The sequence below is a fragment of the Triturus cristatus genome, chromosome 3_1 (assembly GCF_964204655.1).
Source record: "Triturus cristatus chromosome 3_1, aTriCri1.1, whole genome shotgun sequence".
Taxonomy (NCBI): Eukaryota; Metazoa; Chordata; class Amphibia; order Caudata; family Salamandridae; genus Triturus; species Triturus cristatus.
The window spans coordinates 882665137-882692286 of NC_140583.1; the positions used below are offsets into that span (position 1 = coordinate 882665137).

A 27150-nucleotide genomic window follows, 5' to 3' on the forward strand; every position below is an offset into this window, starting at 1 on the left:
GTACGTACGGGTGCTTACAGTGCGGAGACGGGATACCGCCGCGCATTGGAAGAAATTACTCAGGCTAATCATTCAACACAAAGGGGATTTTGCGCTGTTCATGAGGCTCAGCGAGGCGCTAGTGGCTCGTCATCCCGCACAATGTCCGGATCGGTCGGGGAGTGACCATCGCATCACTCACGCAGCCATTATCTTGCCCTCTAGAACAGGAGCATTTTTAAGGCAACCATTTCAACAAGCCAACATCACAGGGAATGCTTGTGATCATCCCTGAGGTATCCTGAAATCCACAGGAGGATCGGTAATAAGAGTCAATGACTAAACTCTCAAGCCAAGCTTCAGAAGGTGAGCTGGCCACCAGCACTCCCTTAGAGTGCCTGTGAAATGAACATGGGTCCTCATTTCCAACAAAATGACACAGTGCAGCACCGCAAGCCATTTCGCTGCGCTGAACTGCATCATTTTAAAAGCAGAGGGACGCATCATATTTACAACAATGTTGCATCCCTGTGCATTCACCTGTGCTGGTGCACAATTGGCTGCCATGCACCAACGCAGGCATCTTGCACCATGGTGCAACGGTGCCTGTGTTGCCAGGATTATTGTTGTTGTGCAGGACAAAAACAATCTTTGATTGTGTGTTCCTCTTTCTATGAATGCTGCAGAATGCAGCAAGCATAGAAAGAGGGAAAACGAGGAGAAATAAAAGTATTTCTCATCATTGTGCCTCCTTATGCCTCCCCTGGGGAGGTATAGGGTTCTGACGCATTCCCAAGTTTACAAAATGCTATAAATTTGGGAATGCGGCAGAGTCCATGGGCGTTGCGTGGGAACTCCCACAGGAACATCAATGGCATGCCCCTTTCACGCAAAGTGATGAGTGAAAAGGGGTCGTATTTACAGGGCTATGAAAAGCCATGCCGGGTGGCTTTTCGTGGTCTTGTAAATGTGGGCCAGTACACTGCGCCACCGGTCCGTCAAAAAAAGTGATGACCGCCAGCACAAGGGGTTTGCAAATAAGCCCCATAAAATATTACTGCATGCATATATACAGCAAGCCACTGTCATATTTCTGCAACGAGAGATACAACTTTTGTCTACTCAAAGTACATAGGGGCTTAATGACAAGCCCTTTGCGCAAGCTTTTTTTGACACACCGGCAGCGCAGTGTGCTGGCCCATATTTACAAGGCCACGCAAAGCCGCCCCATGTGTCTTTTCATGGCCTTGTAAATACGACCCCTTTTCACACATGACTTTGTGTGAAAGGGACGTGCTATGGGTGTTGTTGTGGTTTTTCACATGCAACACCCATGGATTCTGCTGCATTCCCAGATTCAACATTTCACCAATCAAGGTGGGCTACAGGGGGAGCCCAAGTGGCACCTGCTGGCTTCACTGGTGGGAGCTGGTCCTTTTTTCAAATTTTGGTGGGCACCCACAATGCTTGCTACATTGAGGGCCGTGGGAGCTCTCCAGCCACCTCCATGCTGGCATTTGTGTTGGGAGCTGGCACCTCTTCTTTGATCTTGCCTGGGCCTGGGCAGGAGCAGCATTGTTTTACTCCTCTTGCCATGCAGGAACAAGGTTCTGTTTCCTGCACAGGAAAGGTTGGGCTGGGTATTCCAGCACACTCCCAGTTAGGGAAAGACAGTCCTGGGGTGGGCTTTCCAGGACAGTGTTGAGCATCAGGCCCTGAGGGATAGGGGCCCCAGGCTCAATATGCGCGGTGAGGTGGGCCATGGATCTCTCTCGCCTTTTTAAAAAATTGGCCTTAAGTGATGGAGTCACTAAAGCTCCATGAGTGGCTCGGGGAAGGGGGACCCCCACCATGCCTAAGGTAGCAAGGTATCCCTACCCTGTCTTCTTATATCTTTTAACATTATTCCTAGGACTGAGCCCTAAGTCTTAAGATGGGTGCCACCATATCGTTGTTGATGTGTTGGTAGCCAATCAAATCTCATTGCGAGATCTGTTGGCTTCACTGATCGTCCACATCCCTAGATATCTATATTTTTTAAGCCTTAATATCTAAAAATCAACAGAACAGAATTACACCAAATCACAAGGGGCATGCTTTCTGGACCACAATCTACCTTTCTGCAAAATATGGTATACTACAGTTCAGAAGTTTTTGCGGTATTGCTGTTCAATTTTCCTAAGCGCCAATGAATATGGAAAATTTGTTTTGCCCCCCCCCCCTTTTCTAGGACTCTTTTTGATGGATCACCCTGAAACTTTCCAGGAAGGAGCTAAGGAGGATGAGACTTTTTATTGGAAAGTTTCATGAAGATTTGTTAAATGGCACCAAAGCTACTAACCATAACCGCTCACTGGCAATACTGCATTATATATATATTTATATATATATATATATTTATTTTTTTATTTTTTTTTCACTGAAAAAACATAGGTTTTAGGGAAAGTTATAGTTAGTTGGACATTTCACTCGTGCAAAACCATAGACATTCCCCTGTTGTAGTTAGTTCAGCTAACTATAACTCGCACCCCCGCAATGCACTGCTGATGACATCACATATTACATCACTCATGACATGGTCAGTGACATCACAGATGACATCACTGACGACATCTTAAATGACATCACTGATGACATCACTGATGACCTCATCCAGTGACTGTGTTTCTGTAAAATTTAAATATGTTTAATATATATAGGGAAAGGCGTATTGAAGAATGAGTGGGTGTATAAGTGTCTGAATGGATGATTTACTAGGTGTGTGACTGAGTCTATAAATGAGTGATTACATGTATCTGACTGAATGCATGGGTTAGTGACTAAACTGTGAGAATGTCTGTATCCGTCTGTCTGTTGGTGTGTAAGCGGCTGCATGGGTTTGTGAATAGCTACATGAGTGTCTATATGAGTTATTGATTGGTTGTGTGAGTATCTGTATGGATGCCTGAGTGTTTGTGTGGGTGGGGTATGTGTGACTCTGTGCATAGATGTGTGAGTGGGTGATTCACTGGGTGCATGGTTTCAAGAGTGCATCTGTGATGGGCTGCATGGGTGGGTGAGTGTGTGTATGGATGTGTTAGTGAGTGAATGTATATCTCAATGGTACAAGTGAAAGTAACTATATATGTAAAAGGCAGTATATATATGTGTGTTAGAGTATTTAAATGGCTATAAGTGAGAGTGTGTGATTGTGAGAGTGGCTGTATGGAAGAGTGTGAGCTTGTATCAGTCATTGTATAAGAGCGTAAGAATGTGTTAGTATTTGTATGAGTAAGTGAGCTGGTGTGTGTATAACTGTATAGGTGAGTAAATGGGTGTGTTATTATTTATTTGCATGACTGACTAGATGTGTGAGTACTTCTATGGATGAGTGGTGGTGTGTGAGTGTCTATATAGGTGTATGAGTGCATATAATAGTCCTGTACTGAATTACCATCAGTATGAGTGGCTGTACGGATGAGTGAGTGGATGTATGTGTAGACCTAAGAATCAGTGAGTGGGTATGCAGTTATTGGTGTTGGAGTGTCAATGGTTTTGAGAATGGCCGTCTGTAATTTAGAGTGGGTGTATCAAAGGTTATATTAGGGTATGAGAAGATGCATCAATTTATCACATGGATGATGTCATCAGTGATGTCATCAGTGCTGTTATTTGAGATGACATCAGTGATGTCACCAGGGATGTCAATGACCATGTCATGAGGGATGTAATATGTGACGTCATCAGCAATGCATTGCGGGGGCGCGAGTTATAGTTAGTTGAACTAACTATAACGGGGAAATTTCTATGGTTTTGTACGAGTGAAATGTCCAACTAACTATAACTTTCCCTAAAACCTATGTTTTTTTACAGTGAATTTCTAAAGTTTTTTTAAATGCTAATTTCTAACTATAACGTGCCTAAAACCTATGTTTTTTTCAGTGAATTTCAAAGGTTTTTTAAATGCTAATTTCTAACTATAACGTGCCTCAAACCTATGGATTTTTAAGTGAATTTCAAAGGTTTTTTAAATGCTAGTTTCTAACTATGCCTACAGAGGTTGGACATCTGAAGAAAGAACAAAAAACGCACAGAAAGAAGCAAACGAAATGCAGAAAGAGGCAACAGAAGTCCACAAAGACGAAGAAAAGTGTAGGAAATAGCTAAACATGTCCAGAAAGGACCAACAGAGGAGCAGAAAGAGGCCTTGTTGCAAAATCATCTTGTACCCACAACTTTTTCAGATGGGTACTGGTGGTAACTGACTCTGACTAACCAGGCCTAGAGCCAGTGCTATGCTAAAAGACACTTAGAATACAGTGAAAACACCTACATACACTAGGAAACACTATGCGTTGGTGTACCCCTGTGATTAGCATGACCTCCTCTGTAAGGCCCTAGTACATAATAGGGCAGGGGGATTAAAACTACCTCTTAAAGTTCGTGTTTGCACAGTGGTGAAGTGAGGGGGGTCTGAGGTGACATGTGTGCAAACACGCCCTCTGGCCAGTTTAAGTTGGGAGTTTAAGTCCCCTCGAATCCTGAGGGTCCCTGGGGTCCAACTAGCCCACTAGGTACCTCCAATAAGCGCCACAGAGCTGCGTTGCACAGAGGTGTAAAAAGGGGTATGGCCTGGACCACCTCTGCAACGCAGGCCTGTGGGCCCCAGGGCAGTGGGGGGGCCATGTGCTCCCACACAATAATTAATGAAAGCCCCAGGGGTGGCGGTCCCCGGGGCTTGGGGGGGCCTTTGAGGCCCCTCCATACATTTTAAAAAGAAGCCCCGGGGGGTGGTGGTCCCCGGGGCTGCGGGAGTCCCCCTGGGCCCCCACAAATATTTTTGGAGATACTCCCGGGACTTGGACCACCCGGGGGCTAATTAATATCGAAGCATGGGAGCCCGCGCTTCGTTTTTTTTTTTTTCGGCCGAATTTCGCGCTGGGTGCCAATTTAAAAAAAAGACGCTTTTTTGGGCCCTGGGGGTCCTTGTGGGACCCGCTGAGCAGGCGTAGGGGGTCAGGGTGTTTCTGCCCTGCCCCCTTTTCTTGTTTTTCATGTTTCTTTTTCTGTTTTCTTGTGCCTTGGTTCTACCGAGTACGTGCCACTTACTCTTTGGAGTTGGATGGATGTTCGGGATATATATATATATATATATATATATATATATATATATATATATATATATATATATATATATAGTCACGTAAAAGAAACAAGTTTACAGGCACATTATATTTAGAAAAAACATAAAAGAACATAAAAATTGACTATAAAGACCAAAGGTTACAGGGACATTATAGTTAGGATATAGAATTTGAAAAACATTAGAAATTCACTGAAAAAAGCAAAGGTTACAGGAACTTTATAGTTAGGCTAAGATTTTGCTTGTACAAAACTAGGGAAATTCAGCAGCTATAGTTACCTGAGCACTGCTTATGACCTCACAGATTCCATCACTCATGACATGGTCAGTGACATCACTCATGACATTACTGATATCTCAAATGGCATCACTGATGACTTCTTCCACAGAATCACTCATGCACACTCTCACACCCCTATACAACTTCTAATACACCCACTCACACACCTGTACAGCCAGTTACATACCCAATTATACATCCATACAAGCACTCCTATATCTCCTCCCTCACCCATACAGCCATTCACACAGACACTCCCTCACACACCATGATATGAGTCTCTGTGTGGTTCTATGAGTGGGTATGTGAGTCTCTGATTGGGTGAGTGCATCAGTCAATAAATGGGTCTGTGAGAGGGTGCATGAGGCTCTGAGTGGGGTTAACAGTAAGTGTCTGAGCGGGTATGTGAGTGGGTGCGTGAATGTCTAAGGGGTTCTGTGAGTGGGTGCATGAGTGACTCAGTAGCTCAGTGAGTGGGTGCCTGAGTCTCTGAGTCAGTCTGTGATTCGGTGTGTACGTTTCTGAATGCCCTCTGTTTTGCCCTCTTCTGCTCTATTTGTCTTTTCTGCTCGTTTTTCTGCCCTTCTGTTTTGCCTTTTCTGCCTTTTTTCTGCCTTACATTTTGCCTTTTCTGCCCTCTGTATTGCCTTCTTCTGCTCTGTTTTGCCTTTTATACTCATTTTCTGCCTTCTGTTTTCTCCTTTGAGCCCCCATCCCCAGGTGAATTTTGGCACTGGAGACCACATTCCCTGGGGCCTGGCCAAAATTCTATGTGGGGGTCTGCGTGACCCCCTCCCTGAGCCGACTTTGGCCCAGGGGACCACATCATCCAGGGCCTGGCCACATTTACCTGGGTGCCATGGCCCCACTCAGGGCAGCCAGTGTGTATCGTTGGGGACCACAGAGGGAGTCTCAAGGCCCCTGCGGTTCAAGGCAGCTCCCCATCTCCTGCAGGAGCCAGCTTGCTGCCATGTACAGGGAGCTGCTAAAAATGCAGCTCCCAAGTGCTGTAGCAATTGTTTCATCTGTTTCACTGTCCGCATGACAGCGGATGATAACTGCTCCCAGCAACCAGCAGCATTTTGACAGCTCGTGCTCACTGGGAGCGGCGTTAGTGTTTGCTTTTGCCAAACAAAATCAGACTGCTATATCCCAGAGGTGGGCACCCTGGGACCTAGTGAGCTCCCCCAGGGGGTTGGACCCAAGGGCCTACAATGGCTCCAGTAGGGGAGTGTGAGGCCTCCCTCCTTCAATTAGCATGGGCCAGCCCTGGGCATATATGCCTCCTTCCCACTGTTATTATCTAGGACCCAGGGAAGTGGTGGTCCCTTAAGAGGGGGGCCCGTTCTCTATATTATAGTGGAACCGAAAATGTTTTTTTTAGAAATTGTGCTTTTAATGAAGGGGTGGTCTTAGTATAACTTTGAAACTATAGGTTTGCTCAAAGGCACAAATAGCCAAGATTTCTTGACGTTTTTTGAGAAATGTCTGTGTTTTTAGGTATAACACTACCACCATAACTGAAAATGGTACAGCTGTTCCTGTGACTCTCAGCACAACCTCAGCTCATTAAGTAATATTATTAGTTTGATGTATTCACAGAATGTTCCCACTCTCTTATAGTTATTACAGAGTGACACAACACCACTCAACCCTTTCCATTGCCTGAAGTTTTTTTTGGTGTTTTCCAATTTGTTTGTGTTGAACTTTAAAAGCAGCCATTGCCCATGCAGGTCAGAGTGGTGGGGCGATGGGGGCGGGTGGGGGGTATTTCGACAGACGCCAACAAGGGCAAAATATTTATTTATTTCATTTTTCCTCGTCGTCTGTCGAAATCCCCCCCCCATCCGGCCCCACCACCCTACCGCTCTTATCTGCACGGGCCACAGTTGTTTAAAAGATAGCATCTCCAGGGAAAGACAGACAAGAGCAGTCCCAGTAAGATCAGAAACAGCAGGATGAGCCACGGGCTACAAAATATTCCATTCTTCGGGGCAACAAGACCAAGATTTAAACCACAAATATCAAAATCAGGCTTTACAAAACTGTATGAACAAGAAAGCAATCTATTTCCTCAAATACTGTGCTGCTACACTTTAAAAAGCATGATGTAAAACGAAACCACCTTGTATTGCACAATAAAGCCCAGAATTCCTTTGTGGTAGCCATTTTGGGCATGGTCCTAGTATAACTAAAGACTTCATCCATAAGGAAGCAATGAATATAACATATACCAGCGTGCAAGCATTGATTTTGGTAACTCTCCAGAAAAACGACTGTGGTTGGGTGTATCTGGGCAAGATTAACTCTTTGTGAATTTCTTCATGAGAATAAAAGCTGCTATAAAGCATGGTAGACACGCCGATGTGCAGAAACCTTTATGGAAAGGTGATCTAACATTAAGGGCCCGATTCTGATGCGGTTAGGAAATCTTCCTGAACGAATCGGTTTGGAAACGGTTTCCGGGCGACTTGGATCAGGAGAGTCTGGACGACCGAGTATGATGCATCCGGATGCTTCCAGATACGATTTGGTTAGACTCCCATTGACTTCTATGGGAGCCTATGTTCCTAACCGCATCGTAATCTGACCCTTGGTTAGGAAGACAAGTTCCTGATCCGATTTGGAAGGAGAAAAGGCCTTTAGGAGGCCTTCCTAACTGCATCGTAATCAGGCCTTAGGAGGTAATGCTTTCCTAACCGCACCGGAATTGGTCCCAAAGTTGTAGACTTTTTTTTTTTCAGAGTTTTGTATAGCACGAACTTGACCCCGGGTATCAGAGCGCTTTACATAGTACCAGTTGCATTACATGAGGACACATTCATTAATTTTAGGCACGGAGAGATTAAGTGATTTGCCCAAAATCACAGGCTGTTCAGCGTCATTGCCGAGACTCGAAACTAGTTCCCCAGATTCGAGGTTGACTACCCTAGCTGTTAGGCCAACTCCTCTCCCCAAGACTTTCTTTCTTATTCTATATTAACCCCAAGGAAAAATAAATCTTGAGATAATTCATATTTTGGGTGAAACACTTACAAAGGCAGGAAACTACCTAATTGAAGAGTCTAATTAAAACCTGCATTAAAAGAGTATTTAAGTGATACTGAGTGGAAAAGACAGGTTGTCCGTTTTTTTGATTACGGCAGTCACGATTATTTTGAGGATCAACAATCACTAAACCATAAAGGTTCACACTAAACAGTCAATATACATAAAGGTTCTCTGGACAGGATGTTTGGGATCACGCGCCACTGCAAAGAAATATAGTATGTGTTTTTGACACCGAAAATGGATTTTCCACAAATTATGATTGTGATACAAGTGTGTGTTTTATGCTTGCAACATATGTTTCACCTGCCACCCTATAGCATTCAGATCCTTGATAAAAGTCCTGAGGTCTGCTTTTTGTCTCCCCTGTAAATCACAGGTTGACTTCAGAAATTGATAGAGAAAGAGAGATTGTAGAAATCAGTAACCCATGTATGACGTTTACAGAACAGTATGCACTGTAATAGTACTTGCTTAATGATTCTTAACATTGCAGGCCCCTTCCCTGCTGATCCTCATCCCAACACCATTCCCTTTGCCCGACCACGCTATTCTACTGCATATACAACTATGCAGAGCTGGTTGTGCCAGGGGGTGGTCCCCAATTGAGCATCCTGTAACTCCCAAAGGGGGCTCCAGTCGAAAACAGGACTTTCACACAGGCAAGCTCTGCCATTGGAACGTTTCCAGAGGCACTGCAAAAAATATTAATTTTATACCTATGGAATGTTAGGGCATGTGAATGCTTGCCACAGCAGGCAGTTGAATGTCTGCCAAACCAAACTGCCATGAGGATGAAGGAACATCTGCATCAAATGCTCCTATATACACTGTCCAGTCTAGGGACACTGCTGCTTCTGATGCTACTACTGCCCTGTGCCGCAATCAAAACCACCCATACCACTGGAACACCTAAAATGCTGATTGAAGTAGAGGTTTCGGAACAGACTTCGGAACAAACTTAGGCTACTAAACGTCACTTGACATTTTCCAAAATGTTCATAGTTTGACATAAGAGAAAGTAGAGATACAAACATAAACATATTTTGTTATAAAAACCATTTAGTGTTGTTGTAATAAATGTGAACTTCCTCACCAAATTGCACTACTTTGTACTACTTTGATGAGGTTAAGATTCCAATCATGTCAGAATCTGATTTACTGTAATGTCATTTGCTCTTGAACAAACTGCTGAAAAACCTTATTTGGTACTCAAAATGATCTTGCAGCATAATTGTTACATACATGAATTTATTTTCATCAGCTATTAAGTGAAATTGGTAAACAATTTAAATACTCTAAGTTTGTAAAATGGTAGGGGTTAAAGCAGTATTATGAATGACTGGAATATGATGGCAAAAGATGTGAGCTGTGTAAGATATCATCTACATATATTTGTAATAAGTCAATATGTGGTTTAGTACAAATGTGAAAGTTAATTGTGAAACAAAATATAATGATTTTCACATATTTAGCATTCCTCTTTCAGATAGTATTAATAAAAATGTAAACCTCTGTAGGTGCCATCACCTTCAGGAATTTTGGCCATTTTGCAATGTGCTGTTTCCCAGGATACAAGCATCCAAGAAATGGCAAGCTTTTAGCATCTTCCTCTTTTTGCGAAACAAATCTCATCAAAAATCCCTCTGTCAATCAGTTTAAATCAGATGAACGCTATTAATTAGGGAGTGGATCTTCAATTACTCTAGTATTAACTGTGCTCTGGCAAGTATAATAAAAAATAATTTCAGAAAACAACTGTATCTACCTTCCATCCAATTGTTTTGTTGTGCTACTTTATGTTCAAACACAATAATCCTTTACAGTATTTGTGAAATATTTGCTAAATATATCTAGTGATGGGCTAGAAATATGTTAGTCAGAATGTGAATATTTGATTTAATTCATATTTTGTTAATTAAAGTTATGTATGTTAATACACCTATGCATGTACCAAACTGTATAAAATGGAAGCTTCATTGATTTCCCACTATTCTATGACAATTTGCTTTTGATGAGTGCCATTTTTATGGGTCTAAGCAAAGTCTGAATTTAAAGTCCAACCATATGTTCCATCTTTTTGAGTGTTAACAAGTGTCTTGTAGCATTGTAGCTATCAGCACAAATATCAAGCTGAAGTAAACTGTGGCCGACAAAACTATACAAGAGTTAAAAAGTACAAATATGACAAATGTGCCCATTGGTGAGAATACCAGTACTAGACAAAACAAAAACTGGAACCAGAGAATATGTGAATATAAAGTTATTGAAATACTGAAGGAGTGTAATGATATATTTGCACATTATTATCTTGTGAAGTCTGACACATTTGAATATTGCCACTAGCATGCCAAACATCAGTCACATTTTACTACATACACTGTGAAATATTTTGGTCACAAAGAGTGGCAATCCAATCCACACATAAAAATATGGAAAAACTCACATTTCTGGAAACTGTTATACTGCTTTTTCACTAACAGCATAATACAGCTTAAACTAGTTAAAGAAAAGCACAGCACAAAAGGACAAGAGGACTTGTAAGGACACCATAAAATATTTACTGATTCTTCAAAATATTTACTGCCTGTAAAAGTAAAACAGGAAACATACAGTGCACAACATTTTGTTCCTAAACATTTTCTATTAAGAAACGATAGTGGTCCACAGTTTGTTCTAATGTCAGCAGTAGGTGGGCGTAGTGAGCAATTATTTCATTGATGGGATGTGGATATAAAGAATAGTAAAGTACATAACACAACTAACAATTGGAAACCATGCCCATCACATCTAATGGGGATATTTATTCTTCTTACACACTTGCTCACAATTGCTGTCAAAAACTGGTCACAGTGTGTTTGTTCAATTGGAATAAAATAATGGTTTTGGTTCTTTTTCCCGAGACGGAGCATTTTATAATTTGGCCTGAGCTTACCAGGTAGTAAGTTATAAAAGATATCAGTCAGAGCAGGAAATTATCTAATCTCTGACCTAGCCATTTTTATCAGAATCCGTTATCAGGCTTTTGCAACAAGATCCATGTTAGAAAATCCTTCTTTGGTTAGGAAGATATATCTTTTTTCTGGTAGACCAGTGCTTACGATGTATGGATTTATTTGTCAATGTAATGATTCTAAATTGTGCCTTGCCCCAGATGGCTGCCAATGCATTTTTCTGCCTCTATTTGTAATTTAACAAACTCTATGGAAATTTGTGATTTACTATCATGTATTTTATGTCCAAAATCACAATTGTTGATTGTATCGGCATTTATATTTTTGCTTTATTTAGCTAGTTATTAATTGTATATATTGCATATAGCTATTTATGAGTTTGGTTTTATTGATTACCTTTATCTGAGCAACACATTTGATTTTTTTTTCAGGATGAGGGGAAATATACATTTCTTGTTACATATTCCTTTCTTGTGATATATGTCTCAGCTCTGAGGTCACATTTTTAATCATCTGAATTTCTTCAGATTTTCTTTAGTGGCTCCAATTAAGACGGTTTAGCATACAGGGCTAAAAAATGCAGTTCACTGTCCCCTTGCGAAAGAGTCATACTATATTAAACTCCCAATCAAAAAATGAAATTAGAATAAATAAAATAATCGGGAGCATACTGAAAACATTGCAAGGTGGTAAAATCTTTAGAAAGAATAAAAAACGATGTAATATGACATTCCCAAGCTGTATAACATCATATTACTACTATAGCATCAATTGGTCATTTGAGATTCAGCAAGGGCGTCATGATCTTATGCATCTGTAGTGAACAAAAAAATATGCAATGCCTAAATAAAGTGCAGAGTTGTCAAGTTGAGCCTGCGCAAAATACCATTTGTAGTCTACTTACCTAGAGGAGAGAGTCTAGCAGATAATGTAACTTCAGGAAGATTTGCAAGTGTCTCAGCTCTCATATGATGGTAGGCACAATAATGAACCATGAACAGCACAGCTCAGCGAAGGTAGAGACTTCAATCATATATGGATAAGTTCAAGGCACAAAAAGTCCAAATCCAGCACAAACGATAATTGTGGTTTACAGTCACTGGTGAAAGGTACTTATTCTTTAAAATCTCTGGAGTGCAAGAATTTCTGCAAGAAATAAAAACATGCTTATCTTAAATGTAAACACTTCCAGTACCACTTCAAAAAATTAGCAAGAACGAGAAATACATGCAAACATATGCACAAACTTCAACTTAGCCTTTCATAATGCACGCAGATCGCATCAGGAATTGGAAGCAGTATAGACATAAAAAATATATAGAGAAAAGTAGCAAAATAGGTTGACATAAAAGAAACAGGAGATGATTTAAATGCAATCTACACCATGTCAAAGTCATAAAAAATTAAGTTACATTTACTGATTTAATAATCAAATGGAAAAACAACATATTTGATAATTATGAATGACAACATATGAATGGAATTGCAAAGCATTTCTTGTCACTATAATTAGCAGCTGGCCCATGGTATATCTGAAAATGGATGCAAACAATCAGAACTGGAATTCCCATTCTACTATTATAAAAGGACAAAACGCCATACACTACTGGCTGATACATAGATTTGCCAAGCATTGCATCATGTCTGCTGTTGAATAAGTCCACTCTTAGATGAAGCTGTACTCTCTAAAGTGGCTGTCACACCTTCAATTCTGTGGAGGTGTGCAAGAGCCCTACACCCAGTCTCTGCCTGTTCCAAAAATGTTCAACAAAGGTTTGAGAAAACGTTTCCGGAAGATTAACAAATATTGGAAAAAACATTTCATGAGGTGTAGCAACAAAGTCCAGAGTCACACTGAATGGCCCCATCTCATTTGCTAGTCCGTGTGCAGGAAACCAAGGACTTTTCTTTAATATGGGGAACTTACCCCTAGGAGGTGCAGTCAGTGGGATCCACTTTGTTCTATTACAGAGAGTCTGGAAGGAGCAAAATGTAGGCAGCCCCACGCTTGTTTGCATTCCCCCAGAGACTTACTCAGCTTGTTCTTCAATTTGGTTGGTTTGCATAGCGAAACTTCCCCATTTCAATGTATTAAAGAATGATTTATGCAACAAGTTCCATTCAGTACCACTAAAGTAATAGCTAATACAAACGTAGCATTAACTTTTCAATTTGATATTATTTCCACTTTCAATACCTTCTCTCCTCCTGCTATAGAGCTCTGTGAGTTTAGTGATATTCACTCACAAAGAATAGGAGATGGGATCAGATAGGGAGGGGTTGAAACAGTGCTTAATTTGAGCAGGGGCTTTCCGGTGCTCAGCACCAGCACCTAATTCTCAGCACCAGTGCTTATAGCACCAATTAAGGACCCACTCATTTGAAAGGCAGGTGATTTTCCCCATATTCACAGGTTTGTGAGCCACGCCAAGACTTGAACCAGGTTCCCCAGCTCCGAAATCAGCAGCTCTAGCCATTAGGCCAAGTCCTCTCCAGAATAATAATTTCCGGGGCTCTAGTCAGGAGGCAGTTTGCCCCAGCACATTTCTCCTGTTAGCCCCAGCACCTTTTATTTTACAAATTAACCACTGGGTTGAAAGCTAAGAGAAATTGGCATAAAACTATAAGGTTCTGTTGGTGGAGAGATGGGGGACTTCTAACCTTCTCTGACATCTGGGTGGGTGATGGCACTGCATTGCCTTTTCAACCAATGATACAATGGTGGTTAAAGAAAAATGTACAGTTACATAATTAGTGCCAGCTTTGTGAGTTATTTATGGCTTCTGAAAATGAAGCTCACACTGTACCATTTAGCAAGATATTTTCAGTTTACTCAATTAAATATGTTTCTTATTACTTGCTACATAACACAATGCAAGGATGGCACACCATTCTCCATTATTTGTTTTCTGGACAAAGTTACATGGTGAAGATAACTTTATACAATTCAGAAAACCCTTTTTTACCATTTTAAGTAGGAATAAGATTCAGTGAATTTGGTCAAGGCAACCAGCAGCATGAAACCCATGGGTGTTTGAGCCCTTATGTAAGTGCGCAATTTATGGGAATAGATAGTGGACATGCTGTGCATGAACATAGCCACATGGAGCTTTCCAGAAAATGTGCAAGGCAGACAAGACAGCCGTCACCTCTGTATTTTGCATGGTGCCACGCTTAGCCTGGTGGTCTTAAGAGGAAAACCAACATTTGTCTGTTACAAATGATGAAGATGGTCTGACCAATATAGACTGATGATCCACTATCCAATGGGTCATCGGACAATGGTTTCCACTGGTGGAGCCCGGGAAGGCTCTTCTGGAAGAAACATTGTAGTTCTCATGACGTTTACTAGAGGAGGTGGACCTACAATTTCGCGGGAAGGGTACTCAGCCATATTTGTGGGAGAGTGCACTCTCAGCCAAACTCTAAATAAGGCTGTAAATCTCAGATTCCATACGTCATACTCTCATTAACCATTGAAGAGATTTTGACATCCATCTGCTGACAGAGCTCTATTTCCATCCCTATGAAAATAATATGAACCTATGAACTTGTCCTTTCACCGTGTAGAATAATGGTTTCGCAACAATGAATTTAATCATTGACACATACAATTCAGAGAGCAACTAGGAAGTTCAGCAAGATTATGCATGAGAGTGACCTGTAGTCAGGCATATTTTGCAGACATTATGAATTAATAATGATTTCTCCGCATCCCATCATAGAGTGGCCATAATTGCCTTCTATATCATGAACATATTTGAACCAGATGCTTGCGGAAGCAGGGAAGTTGCGGCACATATTGATAAACAATGTAAATATAAAACTGACCATCATGAGAATGCACAATGCCAGATCCTGGCTACTACAAGTATTCAGAATGTGCAGGGACTGAGTTCAAAACTGACTAAACAACTCAGCAGGGTTGCCTGATATTACCAGTGTTTTATGCAACCAATATGAAATCATTAGTCCCGGCCCTGGAGTTGACTACTTTAATTACTACATTCCATTATGAACATAGAATGGACGTACACATGCAGAAGTGATGCGCTATCTATAATTCATAGCAAAACAAGGGATATCAGAATCAATTAAATCACAAGTCCCACACTTTGTCAGTGCCTTGTTTTTATACTGACCAGTATATTTATGTATTTTAAAGCGTGCTCTATTTATTAATGAATCGACAGCTAACATGGTGAAAAAGTTGCACTGGATGTTGTTTGCTGATCTGTGCCCAGCAAGAAATTCTGACATGCCATTTAATGTTGTCAACGAGTTTTGGTAGATTGTGATCCTCGCTAAAAAGCAACGAAAAAGATGAAATTCAGTGGGAGCCCTGAAATACTATTCAGGATTGTTTCCAATGAGAACATATTCATGGGTGTATTACCAAAGAATACAATAGCTCATGGGGTTCCTTAGAGGTTTAGAGGGATACAGGCCATAAGTGAAGGCATGTCTGCAAATATGAAGATCTTCTAAGACCATCTTGCCTAGTGATCTACAGATTGGTTCATAAATTGCTACATTGAGGGGTTTCAATTGACTGGGTTTTCAGATTTCAGTAAAATGCCAATCGCTGGAGGCGAGGCTAAGGCACCGAACATGGCAGCTGCATCTTAGAGTGGCTCCGTGCGGTCACCCTACTTTCTTCAAGAACCTAAGGGGCATAGAGAACCCACAGTCCCCTTGTTTCTGACCAGGGGCACCCAGACACCCTGCAGCCAGGGGGAGCAGCGGTAGATGGAGGGCAGCCTCCCACTCCTGGGGGCGGAGGCCCAGAGTAGGCTCATCCAGCTGGGAATTTGCACAGGTATACACCTGGAGCCAAAGGAAAGTGCGATCGGAGCCACTGGTCATTGGGAGGACGAGCAGACCAGGAGGCATGGGCCTGCATTCACCCCTGATCCAGAGGCAGATGCACCAGACCCGGACGCAAGAGATGCTGCACACACCAGGCCGTGGTAGTATGTCTGGTGTGGGCCAGTGCCTGACGGTGGAGGGAACAGATAGACATTTGCAGACTGTGGTGTGGCCCCTGCAGAGTGGAACAACTTCACTGAGCTCCCCCATATACTGGTATGAGCCTCCTTATGTTGGGGCATGAGGTGGACCGAGATGGGCCACCATTCAATGGTGGGCCGGGAGGGCTTATATTGTACACGGGCCACAGAGCAAATGAAAGGCCCATATATATGGTGGCCCGCTGAGCCCCACGGGACTGTGTCCTTCATTGGAGGCAGAGGCAGGTTGAATAGTGACACAAAAGCCCTTACAATTTTGCTGTCCATCATCCTGTCCTACAGGCCTCATTGGGCAACAGGCGCCTGGGAGACATGTCTACGCCAAGCGAGGGGAGCAGTTGTTGCGGCAGCCCAGGAGAGGTGACACAAATTAATTCCACCACAGTAGGGGGTGGCACAGGGGTGATCACATTAGTCAGTGAGATAGCTGGGCTGGAACCTTGGGCAATTTGTGAGGAAGTGTGTCATCCTTGTCGACAACAAACCTTGGCCTTGCCTGTTGATTGCCCCATGATGCTTAGACTTCCGTGGCCTGAGGCATCGATTGACCCCAGATCTGACCGCTGGGAGCTGCTGTGGGGGTCTGGTGGATCAGAGGCAGCACATAATACTCAACGCAGCATGATGAGGCACAAGAGACCACCAGCCACCAAATAGGGTACGCTCAACAAATACACTCAGCCAGGTGGCTCATCACCACAGATGTCTCCTGATGCTCAGGCTGGGAGGGTCCCACATAATGTGGCCCTGCTGGCAGCTACCAGTCAATCACGCGACATTGTGGATGCCAAGATGGGAGCCCTGTGCTTTGATGTGATGCTATAGCGGCTGGATGCTGTTGAAAGGATCACGGAGACTAGGTCCGGGTCTCCAGGGTGGAATACACCATCATGTCCCTGCAGGCTACCGTGTCCAGACTCACAGTGGCAGCGTGTGTTGAAGATGACGAGGTAAAGGCACATAAAAATAATCTATGCTTTGCTGGATTTCTGGAATGCTGTGAAGGTGCCTTGATGGAGCGTTTCCTGGATAAGTGGCTGTGTGACCTGCTACCTGCAGGAGCCCTATCCCCATGCTTTGTGGTCATGCAGGCCCACAGGGAAGCAGTGTGCCAGTCGCACCCCAGGACCAACCCTCTTTCAGTGATAGCGAAACTTAAAAATTACATTGATAGAGACACTATCGTAAAGCATGTCTAATCCCAGGATAAGATCATGTATCAATCACACCCAGTGATGATCTTTCCAGACTATACCCAGCTGGTACAGAAGCAGTGCCAATTCTTTTATACCATGAAACAGCGTCTGAGAGAACTGAACATCAGATATATGTTTCAATATCCTGCAAAACTCAAGGTGTTGAATCAAACCCCAAATGCTCTTTTTCGACTTCCCGGAAGAGATGTTTCAATGGACACCTAAATGGGTTATGGTTAAGCCACATATGCCACCATGCATGCATGGAGTCCGATTCTTCCCATACTGACAGGCAGAATAAATCCAAAAAGGCACCGGCCACCCACCGCCATAGGTCCATGTCTTCATGGGGAATACTTTAAGGACTGATGATGCTCCAGCGGCTGCTGGGGGCTCCCCATCCTCCATGACGCCTGGTGCTAGATCTCCTAAATAACACCAGGGGTACCACTATGAGATAGCGCTATCATCAAACCTTTTGGTCTTTGATGTCATGGGTGGCCATACATCATGGTTACCAGGAACCTATGTCCTCCTTCATATAGGTTTTTGTTGGCTGCATGGATCCATTGGGATAAGCTGAGATGGACTCCCAGTTGGGGCCTGCCGATGTTCTTTCTCGTGACAGATAATTTGGGTTATCAGAATATGAGGTGAGGGGTGTTATATAGGGGTTATTTTTGTGGCATATAATAACACTACTGTTATGTTTTTATGCTCATTTTCGTTCTTTGCATGGGTGCCTGTTGGATGTCCTCTCCCTCACATACCTTATAGATGATCAAAGCATCAAGATCCATTTCTCAGCTGCTGACATTCTCATCAAATCTAATCCAAGTAGTATCATGGGATGTAAATGGCTTATTACATAAAGTGAGGCAGTGCAGTCTTGAAGCAGGCTAATAGGATGGTATTTTTCCAAGAGACCCACCTCATAGGTAATGAAGTACCCCGCTTAGCCAGATGAGGTACACACAGATCAGCCATTCGGGGTCACATGAGGTTCAAGGGGTACAGGGATCCTGATCAAAGAGATGATTCCCTTCCAACATATCAAGACATGGGTTGACCAATAAGGGAGATACATGACTGTTACAGGCACGCTGCATGGTGAACCAATCACATTGCTAAGTGTTTTTTCTCCGCAGCCACTAGGCCATTCTCTTCTTGAATTACTTACGGGGCTGTGGAGTGAAATTCGAGTGGGGCTGGTGGTGATGGGTGGGGTGGAATGGAGTTGTCACCCCACCTATGGATAGATGGTGCCCACAGGGTCAGCCTATCACCGCAGGCCAGCCACCTCTTTCATACTTTATAGCGCCGCTAGGTCTTGTAGATGTCCGGTGTGCCAACAACCCTTCCGTGAGTGGATATACCCTGTACTCAGCGGCACATAGCTCTTAGTCCCACCTGGACTATTTCCTGGTTCCCAGTAGTCACCAACACTGGGTAATAACAGTGCTCCCCACAGGCATCTCCGATCACTCCCCAGGGGCACTGGGCCTCCAAATGGGACATCTGCGCACTGCGTTCCTTTGGCCCTTATAGCCATGGCGACTTCAGAGCTCTGAGTATCGTGAACATATAGAAGGTAGCATAGATGGGTATTTTGCACTTATTGTAGGTATAGTGCAGTCCTCTGAGATCCTATGGGAGGCCCTCAAGCTCACACCCTACGGGGTAGACATCAGTTACTGCACAGGAGAGCGCCGTTGCAGACGGCAGGACCTACTAAATTTGGAGATGGTGATTACGGAGTTAGATCACTGTGGCAGCCAGCCTGATGGCCAACAAGTGCTTAGACAACTAGGCCTACGACAGTAGCAGTATCAACAGGCTCTAATTGGTGAGGAGCGATTGGCGCGGCAGTCTTCTCAGAGCCGTATCAGTGAGGGGACAAATCAAGTAGGTTACTTCATAGGTGTGCCCCCATTTCCATTAATATTAGGTGAGGCTGGTACCTCTATGACACATCCGAGAGACATAGCAAATGCATTTGCATCCCATCTTGAGGGGATCTACACCAAGAAAGAAGGAATTACAGACACAAGACTTAAGTCCCTGTTCCCGGCGGCTTGCCAAGTCCTAGCTGCTAAGGCTCACAGGTGAGGAAATAATTGTGGCTGTGGCAGATATGAACTCAAGGAAGGCTCCCAGGACAAATGGCTTCCCAAGTGAATTTTTCAAAGTTTACATGCCTAAGCTTCAGACTTACCTCCTGGAGGTGATATTGTCTGCAACAGATGCAGGGACTATGCCATTAGATTGGCGCCATGTAGAGATTGTAGTTTTTCCGAAACCAGGGCGCCCAGCGGGTGATCTTGCATCATACCACCCGATCACCCTCTTGAACTTAGAAGCAAAAATATTGGCCAAGTTTCTGACAAAAGACTGAATGCCCACATTCATGATTTAGTCCACCCAGACCAATCAAGGTTTATGTCCCATAGTGTGACCCGAGATAACATATGTACAGCCAACAACACATTGATGATGGTTGATGGGCAGAGGGAACCGACAATAGTGCTCCTAGCAGACATTGATAAGGTATTTGATTTTGTGAGTTGGAGCTATTTGTTCCACCTACTGCAGCACCTTAACTTTGCCCTCCTATACCTCCGATTTGGTACATACTGACTTGGTAGCATCAGGTTGTGGGGGCTAGGTCCAATAACTTCCCTATACAGCGGGGAACGAGGCAAGGATGCCCCCTGTCTCCCTTGTTGTTTGCCATCACCATGGAAGTCTAGGCAAATTGGATTCAGATGGACATGCAGGTTCAGGGCTTTGAATGGGGTTATGGGCAGTCAGACAGAGTCCAGTTATGCGTAGACGATGTATAGTTCTTTATCACAGCGCTCAAAATGCCAGGACCCTGTCTGTTTCAGATAATGGGCATTTTTTGGGGAAACATCTGGACTCCATCTCATTTCCTTCCAAATCAACGTTGTGTGCCTTGGGGCTGGGCCCACACAAACTGGAATGGGTGGCGGGTATACGGGTGGCGATGGAAGGGTTCAAATATTTAGGTGCATATTCCCCCCTGGATGCTGACATTGTTTGGAAAGCCAATGTAGAACCTGTGTTAGCCTGGTTAATGAGAACCTTAAGATGTGGTTGGGACTCCCACTGTCCTTGACCAGTCAGTCGGCGATCGTTAAAATGGTCTCACTGCCTAGGTTCCATTACCAATTGCAAAACTTCCCATTTGATTTCCCAAGACACTAGTTTTGTAAATTTAATTCCAGCCGAATTACCTTCCTATGGGGTGGGAGTACCCCATGCATGGCCCTCAGCAAATGTTTCCAGTTGATGTTCTGTGGAGGCTGATGTTGTCCTTCTATAGATCGGCCCACCTCCAGATCATAAACCATTGGTGGTACTACAACACAGGGCAACTCAGCCTACATGCTAGATAAATTGGCAATGGGCATAACAACACTGCAGGCCTACTTATATGGAGAGGGGAAGACTACTGCACTCCCCCTCGTGACAAGGGTGGTCCTAAATTTGTCATGGTCAACCCTCAAACAGATGAAATGGTGAGGCAGACTGACAGAACTATCACCTCTATCGAGATCTTGGTGCTGGGGGATGTCATGCAGGGCACGGTCCTTTTATCATACCAGGCACTCCACACCTGAATATCAGCTAAATTAACACAACTATGGCAAGATAGGGAAAGGGCCCTTTCCCTATGCCGTAAGGGCTGAGAGGAAATTCTTCAAAGGAGTACAACCTCCCGTGTGTGCAACACTAAATCACAATAAGTACTCTTTGGGTGCGTGGAATTACATCACGTTTTTCTCTATAATAAGCCTTATTAAGGGTCCGGTGGGAAGTCCTAAGATGAAGAGGCCCACTAAGGAGTGAGGAAGGAAATGATTCCTTTTGTTTTAATTACCCTCACACACCCTAGTGGTGTCATGCTTCATCATCGGGTCACCCTGACACCTAAAAGTCAGGGTGGGCTCAACTGTATTTCAGGGAGCTCTTTATGATAATATGACCAGGGGGAATAAAGATTTAAAAAACACAAGCAAATCCCAGTATCCCTTTATTCATGGATTTGCTAGGGTTGTTAAAAATGTAAAACGAGGAGTCAAATTGGAGTATTTATGGTCCTATGACCCTAATGCCAACATGTTTCAGTCCTGCAAGGGCCTGAATAGGTCCAGGACTTTTTTCAGGGCAACAAAAAAATCACCCTCCCTGGAAAGGTGCAGAAGGAAATTCCCTATACTGCTTTGAATTAAGGGCAGGTAGCTGCTCCTTTTTTTCTTTATAGAAAAAGATCATTTATCCTTTTTAATCCTCTTAACACTCCATCCACTCATGGGAGAGGAAACTCATCTCTGGGCACCACAACACACCGGGTAAAAGGGCAGCCCTGTAGTCAAATAACTATCAAGTATCCTACCCAGCTCTGCCACCTACTCGGTGTGGGATCCCTGGGCTTTTCACACCATGGCCAGTTCCATAGGTTCCTACAGCTCCGACATGCACTAACTCTGCACATCAGGGCATTACCACACCTCCCAGAATTCAACCCACTAAAAGGCAAACTGCTCCTGGGAGATCTGGTTGATCATAAAGTTGCCAAGATATATCAGCCCACAATATCTAACCAGCCAGATACTTTTGGTGGCTTGCATGCGTCCTGGGAGGCAGACGTGGGAGAACTAGAAAACAAAGATTGGACAGAGATTATGGGTTTCCCTAGAGGAGCAGTCATAGCGGCATGGCTTCAGCTCACCCAATTTAAGTATATCCACTGAGTGTATCTAATACACCACTGCCTCTGAAAAATGGGGGCAATCGCGTCCCTCAAGTGACTTAGGGACATATTATGAGTCTGGCAGTCCTCAGATTGCCAGACTCGCGGGGGCGCAGCAGTGGTGGTCTTCCAACCACCCTATTTTATCCTGGGCAGTCGGGCCACCCTGTGACACAGAAACTGCCAGGGAACAGAGATTCATGGCGGTGGCGCTGCGGAATTGTGGCTGAAGTATGCCTGGTGGGGCTGCTGCAGACCCGCCAAGCATATTACAAGTTTCCTCACCAACACAATTTTCATAGTGTTGCAACTGTCATGAAAAGTGTGGCGGTGAGGAAAGGGGGCCCCGGTGCCTCTGCACAATGGAGTGCATGTAAGGGGGGCAGATGATGTGCCCCCCTGTCTGCATGCACCCCCATGTTCCTGCATGGAACGAAATGCACAACATTGTGCATTCAGTCTGTACAGGAACAGGCTTTGACATTCCCATTGTGGTGCCTATTTCAAAGGCACCACCATGGAAATTCCAAAGAACAGCACACAAGCAACTTAGTCCTACTCTAGCAGGCGTTCTGTTTTGGCGGTGTGGGAGTGGGACGGCAGTGTGGTGACCCCGCTACCACACCACCAAAGTCATAATAATGACCTTAGATGTGGTGCCGAGGATGGCACCTTCATCCACAAATTATGGAGCAGCCCAGCATTGGAAAGGTTTTGGCGGGGGTGGTCGCATGTCTGGGGGAGGTCCTATTATGGCAAATCACAAATAATCCACTGCTGGCCCTTCTTCGCCTAATGGAGGTCAGACGAGGGGATAGATATAAAAGGACTTATCGCTCGCTAACAGAACATCGCCAAAGAATGGAAGGCATCGGGCTCCCCATGGTTATTTGTGTAGAAAAAGTGCATGGATCACTGTATGGGAATGGAGATAACAGTATGTAAGATTTGGGGCTGCCCCCATAAACATCAGAAAATATGGAGGCGGTGGGCAGTCTACAGAGGAATTGAACAGGTGCCTGTCTCTCAGATTCGCCAACTTATAGACCACAAAATCAAATCATTCCATGGCCAAAATGTAAATTTCTCACATTGAATTTTCAAAGGACTTGGGTTATGTAATTGGAATAGTCAGTCTGCTCTAAAGTCGGTGTTTTCAACATAGTAAAAGTGTAACTTTCAGGCAGCATTTTTGAATATCCACATGAAATAAGGTTGCATGTAAGAAATCTAAATAGGAATCATTTACCTGTTCAGTTGTTATCCTGAAAACCAGGCATAGCTCAACCCAACCTTTGACACCTCTGCGCCTATTACATTTTCGTCAGAGTTGTTTTTGTGCCAATAATATCCATAAACCAGGAGACATTTCAGTATAGAAATAAACAATTTCCAAGTGTATAAATGCAAGTTGTTGACTTTGACTGCATCTGTTAAATGATCGAAGCTGTTATTCAAATGCATCTCAGTTCATAATTTCCAGGTTTTCTATTGAGACTCACATATGGCATGCAAACGGATTCTGCTTTACCTCCTTAATTTTGAAAATATATTTCTGTAAAAATCTATCATTATATACATATACTACAACATAACTATTCAGTTTTGTTAGGTCTTGTTGATATGCATGCCCAACATATGTAGTGACTGGAACTGGGGTTCATTTATTTATCCTAGACAATACATAGTGCAGTTGACATATTACATATTACATAATTTCTAAATATTCAAATTATACTAAATAGATTCTTGGGACCAACGGGCTTGCATTTTTAAGGTTCTGAGTAGAAGTTACCATTTGATTGCAACAATCATATTAAGTATAATATATTTCTTTAATTTGATTTAGCATTGTCAAAGAGCTACTCTGCCACACCTAGTACCAGTATGCTGTTCATGGCAATAGCAAATGCTATGTGAGTCATCCTTAACCATCAGATTTAATATCAAGTAAACAAATAGGAAACAAATTGTCAACACAAACTCTTTGAGCAGTGATTAGAGCAAGTGTCAAAATATCATAAGGTGTAAATTGACTACAGTGTCACAGATGGGACTAAAAATAACGTAATGAGAAGTAAAGAAAAATACAGTAGCAGAACTATTGGGATAATGAAGTACTGTGAAGTAAAAGAAGGTTAGCAGATGAGGTAGTGCAAAAACTAAAGCAAAGGAGCAGAGCAAGATGGGAGAGGAGTTACAGAACACAGTGAGAAGAAAACAATTGTTACTGTAATTATAAAAACAATAGGGCAGAAGGAAGAGAGAGGGGAAAAAAAGAAAGAAAAAGATAAATAAAAGACAGTCTCAATGAAAAGGGAGCAAGACACCATTTTCTTTTGGGCCTATTTGGTCAGACTGAATAAGAGAACATGCAAAATGTCCACAGGCCGTTTGACCTGTGATGACCTTGCAGAAATTGCAAAGGCTTTGATAAATAATGCCCACATGTCATTCTGCTACTTTGTTATGGTTGCATACAGTGTGATGTTTCTAGTCAAGTTCAAGTTCAAGAAAAACTTTATTCGGTTTAAAAAGCAAAAACCATGAAAGCTACAACACCAGAAATACAGATTTACACAAGGATAATATTAAAAAGAGAAAAGTGACAGGACATATTATAATTCATCCCATCCCAATCGTTTTCCGAAGTTTAAAAACAATTTTAAAAAAGCTTAAAAGTACGGTAACAGTTAGGACAGTTTCCATTCGTTGGAATTCTAAAAAAGCTGGACGACATTGATTTAAATTCATTTCTTTAAGGAATGGTATAATCAACTGTCTACGAGGTAAGGAATAACATTTACAGAAAAATAAGATATGGATATCAGATTGGAGTGAGGATTCATCACACGGACACAGGGGGAGATTACGTGACCATAAATTTGTTTCTGGGAAGGTCAGGAGTCTAAACAAAATATTCAACCTAAAGCGAGTCAAAAGAAATTGGTCATGATTAGACAATGGCAAGGTTAAATAAGGCTGTTCTTTACAATGGGTTGACACACGGAGGTGCAGGGTTACTGAATTTTTCTTCTCTTCCTCTTGTCTTCTTTTGTCCTCGAGGTATTCCGTGCATTGTTTAGACAATAGCTTTCTAGATATATTGACCATTGAGAGTGGGTCTTCATAAAAATGTTGGCATCCAATATTAACCATAACATTTTTAACGTAATTTAACCAGTCTGATCTGCCAACATTATCCAGGGTTAGAACATCCCGTAGAATGGCCCGGTTCATGACGCACTCCCTTATAGTCCATACCCTATGCCACAGAAGTATGGGTTGAATTCTAATGATGTCAGAAATATAGGGTAAACCCAATTCAATGTGGCATATGTATGTCGCAACACTTTGGGGGACTGTCAAAATATGCCTCAAAAACCTATTCTCAACTTTTTGAATTAGGTCAATATTGGAATACCCCCAAAGGGCCGACCCATACATGACTACCGAAGTACAAGTAGCTTTATATATATTGTTAAGATTTCCTTTGTTGGTTTCTTGCCCAGTTTTTTAATAACATTTTTCAAGGCCATTATAGTTTTTTGAAACAACAAGGTTCTGGCCTTGACCGCACTAGACCATGCCCCAGTGTCATGAAACAAAACTCCAAGATAAGAAAAAGTAGGGACAACTTCCAAAGGAACATTGTTCAAAAACATTCTTTTTTTCTGCTTTCCAGGACCATTTCCACAGTACATGGAGAAGGTTTTATTACAGTTGACTTTCAAATCAAGACTAGATATAAAGGTCTCAAATGAATTAACCAAATTTTGCAGTGCCATAGGGGTGCGGGCCATCAGGATCGCATCGTCCGCATACAGGAGCGCAGGAACAGACCTCCTCCCAACCTTAGGCATGTCCTCACACTCCTGCAATAAGTGGCGCTCCAGGCCATTTATGTAAAGCAAAAATAGGAAGGGGGCCAGGACGCAGCCCTGACGCACACCCCGACCCACCACAAACCTTCTGGTGCACTGACCCCCGTTACCATAACGGACCAAATCCGTGGCCCCAGAATATAGGTCTTTAAGAAAGCAGACAATGGGATCTTCCACACCCATCTCTTTCAAAATTGCCCACAATTTGGCATGAGATACACAATCGAAAGCCGAAGAAAGGTCCACGAATGTAAAATACAAGCGTTCGCCTTTTATCCTTGTATATTTAGATTGGAGGATCATTAAATTTAGGCATTGTTCGATTGTGCCGATGCCCTTTTGAAATCCATACTGCAAATCACTCATTAAATCATTTTCCTCAATCCAGCTTTGTAATCTTGCCAGGACGATTTTCCCCAGGATTTTTATGGATGAGTCCAGGAGGGAGATAGGTCTGTAGCAAGCACAGCTTTGTCTATCTCCCTTCTTGTAAATGGGTACAATGATCGAGGTGAGCCAAGACGGGTTTAGGCCCCTTGCTAGTGCAGCATTAAAGAGCTGCACCAGCAATGGACCCCAGACCTCAAGGTTTGCCTTAAACAGATCTACGGGGATCCCATTCGGCCCTGCCGCCTTGCCACCCTTCATAGCCTTCAGGCCCGCAATAACTTCCTCCAAGGTCACTACGAGACGTTCATTCCCTACATCCACAGTGGTCCTTACTGGAGAATCTATGACATGACATGCGTCTTGTGATTTGTAGAGGAATGAAAAATGCTCCACCCAATCCTCCTCCGCAATGGCAATCTCTATACGTGCTTTGGAGTTATCGTAGAGGAATGGGGTATTTACGGCCCTCCAGAATGCAGATGCATCCTTT

At 43.1% G+C, this 27150-nt stretch overlaps 1 protein-coding gene across 1 annotated transcript in view; it reads right to left on the bottom strand.

The window, feature by feature from the left end:
- The window catches only part of B3GALT1 (beta-1,3-galactosyltransferase 1), a 1403455-nt gene that overhangs the window by 991223 nt on the left and 385082 nt on the right, over positions 1–27150 (bottom strand). Inside the window, exon 3 of the mRNA XM_085645381.1 lies at positions 12288–12529. The gene's annotated coding sequence lies outside the window, so the exon portion shown is untranslated. The remainder of the gene's footprint in view (positions 1–12287; positions 12530–27150) is intronic.